The sequence below is a fragment of the Helianthus annuus genome, chromosome 15, assembly GCF_002127325.2.
Source record: "Helianthus annuus cultivar XRQ/B chromosome 15, HanXRQr2.0-SUNRISE, whole genome shotgun sequence".
NCBI lineage: Eukaryota > Viridiplantae > Streptophyta > Magnoliopsida > Asterales > Asteraceae > Helianthus > Helianthus annuus.
Window position 1 is genome coordinate 145,861,583 of NC_035447.2, and position 12,855 is coordinate 145,874,437.

The following is a 12,855-nucleotide window of genomic DNA, read 5'->3' on the forward strand; positions in this document are numbered from 1 at the left end:
AAGAACATTTAGCATACAAACCTACAGTTTGTGATAAAAAGAAAAAATCAAAAAATATCTACTTTTAAACTACCGTTAGTCTGCATAATATTCAAATCGATGGTAAAAGATGGTGAATCAAGAATACACACATATACATCTATTTTTAAACACAAACAGATATTAGCTCTTCATCAATAAAGTTGAGATCTATTTTATAACGTTGATTACATTTCGAAGTTCGACCAACGAACTCAAGACTTCCACACCAAATAACAAATCCATCAAGATCTACCTGAAGAACATTTAGCATACAAACCTACAGTTTGTGATAAAAAGAAAAAATAAAAAATATCTATTTTTAAACTACCGTGGGTCTGCATAATATTCAAATCGATATGATGAATCAAGAATACACACATATACATCTATTTTTAAACACAAACAGACATTACCTCTTCATCAATAAAGTTGAGATCCATTTTATAACCTTGATTACATTTCGAAGTTCGGCCAACGAACTCAAGACTTCCACACCAAATAACAAATCCAACAAGATCTACCTGAAGAACATTTCAAGAATACACACATATACATCTATTTTTAAACACAAACAGACATTACCTCTTCATCAATAAAGTTGAGATCCATTTTATAACCTTGATTACATTTCGAAGTTCGGCCAACGAACTCAAGACTTCCACACCAAATAACAAATCCAGCAAGATCTACCTGAAGAACATTTAGCATACAAACCTACAGTTTGTGATAAAAAGAAAAAATCAAAAAATATCTATTTTTAAACTACTGCTGGTCTGCATAATATTCAAATTGATGGTAAACATGATGAATAAACAGTACCTGAGAGAGAGAAAATGAGTTTTAGAGAGAGTGAGAGAGTTGAGAGTTATAAAAGCTCACTCAAAATTAAAAAGAACTCTTTATAGTTATACGATTTGAATTTTGAATATGGAGCCATAATTTTGGACGTGGGCAGAGATTTTGAAGTTTGAATTTTGAATGATAGGCAGAGGTTAGCCCTTTTGTATGCAGAGCTTTGTCTTTTGTATATGGGCAGACTTTTGGCATCAGACCTTTGAAATTTGGATGTGGGCCAAAGTTTTGAGTTTTAACGTGTTTTAATATTAAACTTTATGATGTCACTATGTAATAGATAAATATATCAATCACAGATATTGCTCCGTAAAATCCTCCTGGTCAATATCTCATAGTTAATGTTGTTAATTGTAATTCAATGTATTTCCTTATTTTGTATAGTGTACATTATTATTTAAATCAATGTAATCTCTCCCAAAAGGTAGAGAAAGTTACTCCTACATGGTATAGAGCCAAAAATCGGTCTCTCTCTCTCTTCACTTTTCTTTTCTTCCGTCTCAATCTTTACCCTGCCCCCACCATAACTTCTTCCTCCTCCACCACTGAAAATACCCTCCCCATGGCAACCCTTCTCCATATGATCACTATTAAGCTCTCCTCCACTAATTATCTCTATTGGAAAAATCAAATCCTTCCCCTCCTCTCATACCAAAAACTTATCAGTCATGTCGATGGCTCCCTTTCCCCGCCTTCGGCCACTACCATGGCTGACTCAAAAGAGGTTCCCAACCCCGATTATGCTACTTGGCTTGATGCCGATCAGCGTGCGATTCTTATTCTGAACTCCTCTTTAACAAAGGAAGTCGTTGCTGAGGTTCTTGGCCTCACAACACCTCACTGGAACGGATGCACCTTCTCCGTGACAGCCTTCGACAACTCACTAAAGGCTCTTCCTCTGTTGCTGAGTTTGGCCGGAAGTTTAAGGCCATCTGTGATCAGTTAACGGCCATCAGTCAGCCCGTCAAAGACACGGACAAAACCCACTGGTTTCTTTGTGGTCTCGGTTCTTCTTTTGAAAGTTGGTCCACTGCCATTCGCACCAGCCGTGATTCTCTTTCCTTCCGGGAATTGCTCACCAAAGCCGAAAGCCATGAGCAGTTTCTTCTCCACCTTCATCCACCATCTCCTGCACCCGTGGCCTTTGTTACTAATCACTCTACTTCCCGCCCCTCTAATTCTTCGGTCAACAGGTCCAAATCGGCTGCCAACACTCGTGGTGCAGCCTCTAATACCTTTTCTCGTGGACCCCGCAAGCCGCCACATTGTCAGCTTTGTCGCAATAATGGAAACTATGCTAATAAGTGCCCTCGCCTTTCTTCCTTTGCGGCTGCCTCCACCAGCGAAGAAGGTATTGCTCAGGCTTTCCAGGCGCAATGCCATGTCACCACTGATGGTCCGGACTGGACGGCTGATACGGGTGCGGATCTGCACATGACCAACTCCGAGGGTAATCTCCATTTCTCTACTCCATATACTGGTAATTCAAGTGTTGTTTTTGGAAACGGTCATTCTTTACCTATTTCGCATAAAGGTCATGTTACCCTGAACAAACACCTTTCTTTGAACGATGTCTTGGTTGTTCCTAACGTAACCAAAAACCTTCTTTCCGTCAGTAAGTTAACTTATGATTATCTTGTAGATGTTCTATTCTCAGACTCATTTTTTACTATTCAGGACCGGAAAACAAGCCAACCTCTCGCTCAAGATCGGTGTGAAAACGGTCTCTACGTGCTCCGGGACAAGAATAATGCTTTCGTTGCTTCTGTTTCTTCCAATAAAGCCTTATTTGAATTGTGGCACAATCGTTTAGGGCATGTTGCCTTTGATACTATTTCCATTTTAAAAAGACACGGTTGTTTATCTTTTACATCTATTTTACCTAAACCTAATGTTTGTTCACCTTGTCAACTTGCTAAGGCTCACAAATTACCGTTTGATTTGAATGATAAACGTGCCTTGCACCCATTGGACCTTGTACATTGTGACTTGTGGGGTCCTTCACCCGTTACTAGTAATGATGGTTATAGATTTTATGTGGTGTTTATTGATGACCATTCAAGGTTTTCATGGTTATATCCTCTCAAAACCAAAAATGGATTTTATTCCGTTTTACAAACATTCTTGCGGTTTGTTCAAACCCAATTCTCTTGAAAGGTTAAGGTCTTTCAAAGCGATGGCGGGACTGAATTTGTTAACCAACATGTACGCAAAATTTTTGATGAAAATGGCACCTTTCACCGTCTCTCATGTCCTTACACCGCTCCTCAAAACGGTAGAGCCGAAAGGAAGCATCGTCACATTGTCGAAACGGGTCTTGCCATGCTATTTCATGCTCATATTCCAGTTACTTATTGGGTTGATGCATTTAGCACGGCTACTTATATTATTAATCATTTACATTCAAAAGTATTAAACGACAAATCCCTGTTTGAAGTTCTTTTTTCTACAATACCCAACTACAATAACTTTCGTGTTTTTGGGTGTTGTGTCTATCCATACCTTCGTGACTATGCTCCTCACAAATTAGCTCCTAGAAGTATTCCTTGTATTTTTATGGGTTATGCTCCTCAGTACAAGGGCTACAAATGCCTTGACCCTGCAACTTCTCGGATGTATGTCACCCGACATGCCCGTTTCGACGAATCATTCTTTCCTCATGCTCGTGACTCCTCTCACCATAATCTTGAAAATCTTTTTCTTTCAACCTACCATGAATCCACCGTTTTTCAGCCTTGTGAGCCGATCCCATCTAAACCCACTCCATCATCTACTTCTATTCCTCCTTGTTCCTTATGCAAGACAGATCACTCGTCCACTACTCCACATGCCTCTACACCCTCGTCCACACGTTCCTTTGCCGAACCATCCACACCCACATCCGTTCCTTCCACACCCACCACAGAACCTACGCTCTCTTCCCCAACTCCGCAGGCTGCTTCCTCCCCACAGCAGGCCGCTCCATCCCCACAGCAAGCTGCCTCTGTCCTTTCACAGCAGGCTGTTTCCTCTTCGCAGCCTGCTCCAACACCACAGCTTGTTCCTCCTCTGCAGCCAGCTTTTGTCTCCTCTCATCCTATGGTCACTCACTCCAAAGCTGGTATTTCTAAACCCAATCCCAAACATAGTGCATACCTTGCTAATATCATGCATCATGGTCTTCATGCAGCCTTACTTACCTCGGTTGATCCTCAAGGTTTTAAAAGTGCCTCTAAACATCCTCATTGGATGAATGCAATGCGTGATGAGCTCAAGGCTCTTGAACGAAACCAAACCTGGACTCTTGTGCCTCGACCTCCCTCGACCAATGTTGTCGGTTCTAAGTGGGTCTTTCGGACCAAATACCACTCAGACGGCTCCCTTGATCGACACAAAGCCCGTCTCGTTGCCCAAGGTTTTACACAAATTCCGGGTCTTGATTTTAATCATATGTTCAGTCCAGCCGTCAAAGCTTCAACTGTTCGCATTGTTCTTTCCTTAGCCGGCATTAATTCTTGGCCTCTTCACCAACTAGATGTCAACAATGCCTTCCTCAACGGCTCTCTATCTGAAACAGTTTACATGGAACAACCACCGGGCTTTGTTGACCTTGCCTTCCCAAATCATGTTTGTAAATTGAACAAGGACCTCTATGGTCTTAAACAAACTCCAAGGGCTTGGTTTCAAAGGCTCAGCTCCTTTCTTATTTCCTATGGCTTCTCTTGCAGTCGGGCCGATCCGTCCCTCTTCGTTTTCCGTCAAGGTGATTCTCTTATGTATCTCCTTGTTTATGTAGACGATCTTATACTCACTGGCAATCAATCTACTTTACTTACCACCTTCATAAGCCGTCTACATAAGGAATTTGCCATAAAAGATCTCGGCATGCTAAGCTACTTCTTAGGTCTCGAGGTTGTTCACAATCAAAATGGTCTTTTCTTAACTCAAACTAAATATGCCAACGACATCCTAACACGATCCGGTCTCACTAATGCCAAACCTGCTCCCACTCCTCTTTCCACAACCGATTCCTTCATCTCCGATGGCCAACCCTTTTCCGATCCTACTCTCTACCGATCTATTGTGGGAGCACTTCAATACCTCACGATTACTCGACCCGATCTTGCCTATGCTGTGAATCAAGCATGCCAATTCTTGCATGCCCCAACCGAAAAACACTTCCAACTTGTCAAAAGAATATTGCGGTATGTCAAAGGTACAATCTCACATGGTTTAGTTTTTCAACGTCCTCAGTCCACTACCATTTTGGGTTACTCCGATACTGATTGGGCTAGATGCATTGAGACACGAAGATCTACATATGGATACTCCATTTTCTTAGGTGGAAATTTGGTTTCGTGGAGCGCCAAGAAGCAACCAACCATATCAAGATCAAGTTGTGAGTCCGAGTATCGCGCCATGGCCAACACCGCAGCAGAAATCGTCTGGATTACTCACTTGCTAAAGGAACTGCATGCGCTTCCGCATACGCAACCCACTCTCCTTTGTGACAATCGCAGCGCATTGTTCATGAGTCAAAATCCCGTTTCTCATAAACGGGCAAAACACATCGATTTGGACTACCATTTTGTTCGTGAGTTAGTTATGTCAGGTAAGCTACACACTCGCTTTGTTCCGACCAAGCTTCAACTAGCGGACATCTTCACCAAGAGTCTTCCACGACCTCAGTTCAAGCACTTTCGGGATATGCTTCGGGTTCGTGCACCGCCGTTTCGCTTGCAGGGGGGTAATAGATAAATATATCAATCACAGATATTGCTCCGTAAAATCCTCCTGGTCAATATCTCATAGTTAATGTTGTTAATTGTAATTCAATGTATTTCCTTATTTTGTATAGTGTACATTATTATTTAAATCAATGGAATCTCTCCCAAAAGGTAGAGAAAGTTACTCCTACACTATGGCTCCTCTATGGTTGCCACTTCATCGTTGATGACATAAGAAAAGCATTGTTGGACAGCCTCTATGGCTGCCACATAAGCTTTTCTTATGTCATTGAAGATTCTCCTTTTATAGAAAATATAGATAGATAGATATTTATATAATATTTGATATCAAAAACTACGATTTCATTTGTTCCATCAATTTCTTTTGTTTGATGAACAACAATATTAATAAATCATGATTTTAATAAAGAATTTTGATTGTTGTATATCTAATCGTGATTATGTTAAACTGTTATAAATATATTATTATTTATTATGGTTATCAACACCTAAAATAGATTAGGCTTATTCTCCAAGTTATATATCCTATATACATTCTTTGTATTTTATTGTAAACATACACCATGAATTATATAAAGATTTTTCTCCCTACATCTTTGTTTTATATTGTTTAGCTATTAGGCTTGTTGTTTCACAACACGTTATCAGCACGAGTTGCTAATGATTCGAGAACCTCGTATCCATGATTTGGCTTCCTTCATCCATTCAGGTAACAATAAACAAACCTCGTATTTCAACATAGTACTTGTTCTTTTTACATCTCGAAAAAAGTTATCAAGTTTTTGCTGTGACTAATGTAACACAAATCTTTTGAATTAAAAACATACTTGAATCTGTTGAATTAGTCATAATGATTTATTATATCTATGAAAGTGAAATCAAGCGTAGAAACGGTAGACGTGTTTTTCACCTTGGAATGACTCAGGGTTTTAGATCTAGTGAATAACTTTCATAGCATGAAACTATGAATTTCAACAAATCAAGTTTTTATTATTTTGATTTCGTAAGATCTGATGGGATTGGAAACATGGGTGTTTACAACCATAACAATTTTTATGTTGAAAATATTAACAAATAAATTATATATGTTTGCTTATAAATATAGAAAAAGTTTTTTTTTTGTTTCATAAATGCTTTGAGGCTTATCATAACTCGTTTTTATATGGTGACACATTATAACATCATGTATTGTATTTGTATAATATGATTTTATGGTATGCATTGTAGTATGGATACTATTGAATAGAACTCATAAACCAAAGTTGTGGTTTTTTTATCACTCTCATGAAGAGAATTAATAAGGTTAGATATGACACTCGAAGTATCATACTTCTTAAATCTCATTATGAGTTGTAGAAGGTCGTAAGATTTAGACCTTACATAACTTGGAAATTTAATTACTTCTCTATTCATTTATGCAAAGAGAAGATTGTTTACAAGAAAAAATCGGATAAAACAATTTTCATTTGTCATATCTAAAATATGCTAAAGTAGCAATATTATGTAATGAGTATAACAATATTGAAATGATTACATATTTGTTTGTCCAAGAAACTAATGATAAACTATGAACTTTTGTTGGTTCTACTTTATTGAGAATGTGATTGTATATTGATCATTGAAAATCTCGTGATCATGGATATGACTTAGAAACTTATAATGATGATCATGTTTGGTATGCACTTATATTTGGTATGATATCATTTATTTATAAAGATGATACAGAGAGAACAACCAAACCAAAGTTCTGATTTATTATTACTATCATGAAAGAATACAACTATTCTTAGATATGACACGAAGTGTCATACTCACATATCTCATTATCAAGTTATGAAAGACCGTAAGTTGTCAGACCGATAATATTATATAATTCGGACATATAATTATTTCTCAACTAATGTTATGTGAAGAGAAGTTTATTTATAAGAGAAAATCAGATAAAACAAATTTTGTTTATCCCTCAAATATGCTTCTGAGGTAGCAATCTCATTAAAATGGTATGAAAGTTTGAAGTAACTTTATATCCGTATGTCCGAGAAAATAATGAAAAAAACCATGAAACTTGTTTGGTTTTACTTTGATCCATGAAGTGAATATATAATGATCATTGTTATCATGGACATCATTGAGAAATTGTAATGATGGTCATTTTAATAATGAGATCGACCATCTAAAATGCAACGATGATCATGTCAATAACGAGGTAGACCCCTGAAAGTGTCATAACATGATTGTTGAACTTGGAAGTTATAATACATTCATTGTATCTTATATTTTGTATTACATACATGCAAGTAATACATATACGATCATAAACCAGAAGTTTATGGATCATAATTATTTACTTTATTGGCATGACCGGTTAGACCACACTGAGTTAATGATGATGTGAAACATAATGAAGAACTTGAAGATTCTTCTAGCTGATAGCATGTATTGTTTGCTCGTAAGGGAAATATGTATTTGTCAATTAAGGGTGTGTAACCCTAAAATATTCTGGAAGTGATTAAGGGATATGCATATCCCAACATGATACCATTTAGTGTTTTAAATCGATGCATCGTTTAAATGGTTATCAAATTCACAACTTGATGTTTGTATAATTTATGGCTTAGCTAATAAGATAGCAAGCACAATAATCCAGATTGCATGTATTTATTAGTAGTGACGATAAGTTTATTTCCTTATCTATCAATGATCGGCAGAATAAGTGTTGAACTTCCTGTAGATTATGTTCATACACAATTTGCTTTTGTTAAAACGATCATTGAACGTCTACGATTGATAGCAAAACCACTAATCATGTGAGCAAGTTCATGTTTATATATGCGTACATGTAATTTTACATGCAATAACATTAATACACATCAAGCCAACATGTTGTAATAGTTTCTCCCCATTATAGTTGGTTTTTGGTCAGAAACCAAAGATATCCCTTCTAAGATTTTGGTTGTGCGGTATATATTGAAATTGATCCACCACTACGCACAAAGATGGGACCTTAAAAGGTGGTTGGGAATATATGATAAATTAATTGATATCTATCTCAATGGATTAACATTCCCAACATCAGGGGAGATAAAAAGCAGTTGGAAAATAAATGAGTTAGTATGAATTATCATTGATCCTAAAAAACTAAAAGTGTGAACCAGAAGTTCAAAGAATAACTCATATACAAAGATTAACGAACCTATTACCAGACGTATTCATTGACCTTAAAAGGTGATTATGTCACATATACTAACAACTAATGCTCCATTTAAGATGAGTGTCCTAGAAGGACAACCACATGTTTGTAATGAGTCTATTGCACGCCTGAAGCGTGGTAGACTAGTCGATTCCAATAATAAAATTCCTCGAAAGTTGGAGCAACTAATTAAGATGGTCAAGTCGGGGTTATATTAAAAAGGTCTCCTGAAGAGACGGTAGACATGATGGTTCAAGAAGAACCTCAGGTACCTGAAACTAAAGAGATCTCGATAAGTTGTATCATGTCTAAGATATGTATGGAATCGAAATAAAATCAACATCCTTATACTTTTCTATATAATATAGCGCTTGTAATGATGAAATGATGAGGATCAAGATTTAAGATCTGCCTATGAACGAATATCAAGAAATAACTGGCCAAAACGAAAAGACGCAAATGAGGCAAAGTTGAATTCTCTATTGAAATGAAAAGTTTTTGGACCAGTAGTCCATACAACAAATGTTGTCAAACATATTAGAAACAAACAGTTCTTTTAAATGAAAAGTAAATGGTATTAGGCAAAATTGGTGGCACAAGGATTTCGCAAAGACCTAATATTGATTATGAGGAATCGTATTCTCCAGTGGTGGATACAATAGCTTTCCAGTATTTAATTAGTCTGGTAATAATATTAAAGAGAGAATTAACATGCGTCTTATAAATAATATTTATCACTTGATACTAAAACTTTATATGAAAGTCTCTGGAGGATTTAAATTATCAAAAATCAAGTAAATAAAGTTCTCGAGAACAATATGATCGTTGTATACATATTCATATTTGAACACGATTGAACTCCTGATGAGTTACCTAAAGGTGAATTGAAACATTTTAACGATGTAATTCTTGTGCACCAATAATGATACATAGAAAACTTGTACATGATGATTATGATATCTCAATAAATAGTGTACACGCATTGTACAATATGGATTTTGGAGATAAAAGCAACTAAGCAAGTGTTCATGACATTTTTGCATATAATATAGATATCTATGTGTTAAATGGACAAATTTATGTAGCAAAACTTATGAAGAGTGAAAGCACATGCATATTTGGATAAGATGGAATGAATTCCCTCATGGATTGATAATGCTAGAAGCATTGATGTCAAAACCTTAAGACCATACTAGATGAAGTTGACAAAATATGTATGGACTAAAATAGTCGGGTCGAGTGTTGTACAACTCGAGATATTCGCCTAAAGAGGGATATAAGTTTGATTAAATTAGCCATGTTTTATCAACATTCTACTTTTAAAAGTTCACTATAATCGCAGTTTACAGTGATGACGTCTAGGCATCATCGAGAGAAACTGTCGAGCTTCTAGAGGGAGAATTTTTTTGAAAGACATTGGCACGGTCTAATTATTACTCGAACTGCAGTTCGATTATATATGTAATTATATTTTATCAATCCCTCAAGTACATCTAGAAGATGATGTTGGGATATTTTAGTACGGACATAGTTGAACCTTAAAGTATGTCAAAGGTTCTTAAGTCACTTGTTATAAGAAATGCCTATTATCATCTCCTACCAAAGTAGGAATTCTCATTCTAGAAGTACCATCGTTAAATGCATATGTGCAATAATAGGTTTTACTAGCTATGTATGGTTATAATATCTTTCACTTGAGCTTATTGTCATGATATAGTCTTTGTCAAGCGAAGAGACATTGGAACGAGTTCAAAGAAATATTTCCGGTATAAACGATATTTGATTATATTTTACTAACCCATCAAAACAAGCTTGGTTAGTCTTGTAGATGCAGGAATGTAACAAAAGACAATCGTGGACATATAATATTTCTTGAAAGGAGGCACCTAAAGTTTCGTTAGAAGATTATACAACACTGCTCAACATAAATGACTGCACATTAAGAGATCGAGCGACAAATCATTGACTACAAAAGATTTGATCAACTTTCAAGTAAGATGGACACACGTCACTTAGAGGAGACATGTTAAAATGAGGGGGAAACTTATTCAAGTTGCACTCTTTTTCCCTTACTAAGTTTTATCCCGTTTGGGTTTTCTTAGTAAGGTTTTTAACGAGGCAACAAACCTGATCTAGAAGTATCAGGGGGAGAAAATATGCATTACAAGCTGCACTCTTTTTCCCTTAGCTATGGTTTTGTCCCACTGGGTTTTCCTGACAAGGTTTTTAACGAGGCAGCATCTCCAAGCATAAGAAGTTGATAACCAAGAGGGAGTGTTATAAATATATTATTATTTATTATGGTTATCAACACCTAAAATAGATTAGGCTTATTCTCCAAGTTACATATCCTATATATATTCCTTGTATTTTATTGTAAACATACACCATGAATTCTATAAAGATTTTTCTCCCTGCATCTTTGTTTTATATTGTTTAGCTATTAGGCTTGTTGTTTCACAACATAAACAACAATTTTGATTATTACTACTACTGTTATTATAACAATTAATGGGATACCCTTAGAAAATACGAGGGTGATTTTAGTCAACTCTAAACACTTTGTTGGAATATCAAACATTCCATCGTGAAGTGGAAGGAAAGTGAATTCCATCAATTGAATGAAAAATTCCAATGCCAATCCCAATCAATGGTCAACCAAACAAGATTTTGGATGAAAAGTTTTCCAATTCCAATTCAAGGGAATTATGCGAACAAAAAGACCTTTTACTCTCTTAGCATTATATTACATCAATTCATTTTCAATCCAATTCTCCAAAGAACATATGCTCCAATCTTGCCCTGCTTTTTATCCATGTATAAGTGCACTCCTTCGCTTCTTTCTAACAATTTTGTATTTGAGTTGTGTATCCTTTTAAACACATTATCATTTCTATAAAGCCAAATCTTCCATAAAGTCGCCATGACGATGCATCTTGTCGCCTTTTTCTTTCCTTACTAATCTTCAACGTGTCAATGTGACTGAAACTCTCTCACGTATAAATAAGATGTACAATACTTCTTTTTTGATCGGTCGAAAAAGATGGTCACAACAATTACATATAGACACTTGCGAGAGGATAATAGACGATAATAGGTAAGTGTTCTGGTGGTTGATGCATTTTCTTGATTCCTGTTCCATACAACTATGAATTCTGTCTTTACCTTTTTATTCTTTTGCAAAACGAAATGTCAAGGGTTTATCTCGACATGGTAGACAGGCTTCGATCTTCACAAGTTTTCTAAATGCACCGATCTACAGAACTAAATATAACCATGAACCTCGTTACAGGAAAAAAAGGTTGGGGTTCTTTTTGTAACCACCCTTTAACGTGAGAATAAGTATTGTTCTTTCGATAGTAAATTATGAGTGAGAGTAAAGAGTGTAGAATGTTTCCACATTGATGGAGTATAGTATATATAATCGGAATGATGAAAATTGACTGGACGAGAAATCGTTATCGTAATATCCATTTGGTCCCCTTCTCCGCCAACCATTAGTGGTGGCAGAGGATGGTGTGCTTCCGAGCCCTGCTATTGGTCAGACGTTGCTATCGGGATGTCTTTGTGGTCTCTCATGCGTCAACCACTAATGAAGGCTGGGAGGGATGTGAATCCACGAAACGCGATTAGTGGGATGTCGTTGTCCATTGTACTTCTTGTCTCCCTTGCGATAACTGTTAAAATTCTAAAATGTTTTTCTTAATAAATGTTAAGTTTTTTGGGTTATAATTGAACAACTACTACTAGTATCAGGGCTATTGAAACCGTTACCGATATTCATCTTTACAATTTTCGATCAAAGTAAAACATGTGTCAACATCTTCTTTTTGAATTTTCTTTTTCGATTTTTTATATTGATTGATACTTTATAATAAAACAAAACGAACTTTGGCCACTTGGTAGCTATTTACACCATTAATTGCTACATGACGTTATACGCCTTAAACACACGGCCTTTTTTCTACTTCTTTTTCACCGATTTTAAGAAATTAGACTTTCCTTTTTGTGCAGACCATTTCGTTTGAATTTGATTGCAAATCACAAACCCTGATCTTTCTTCCA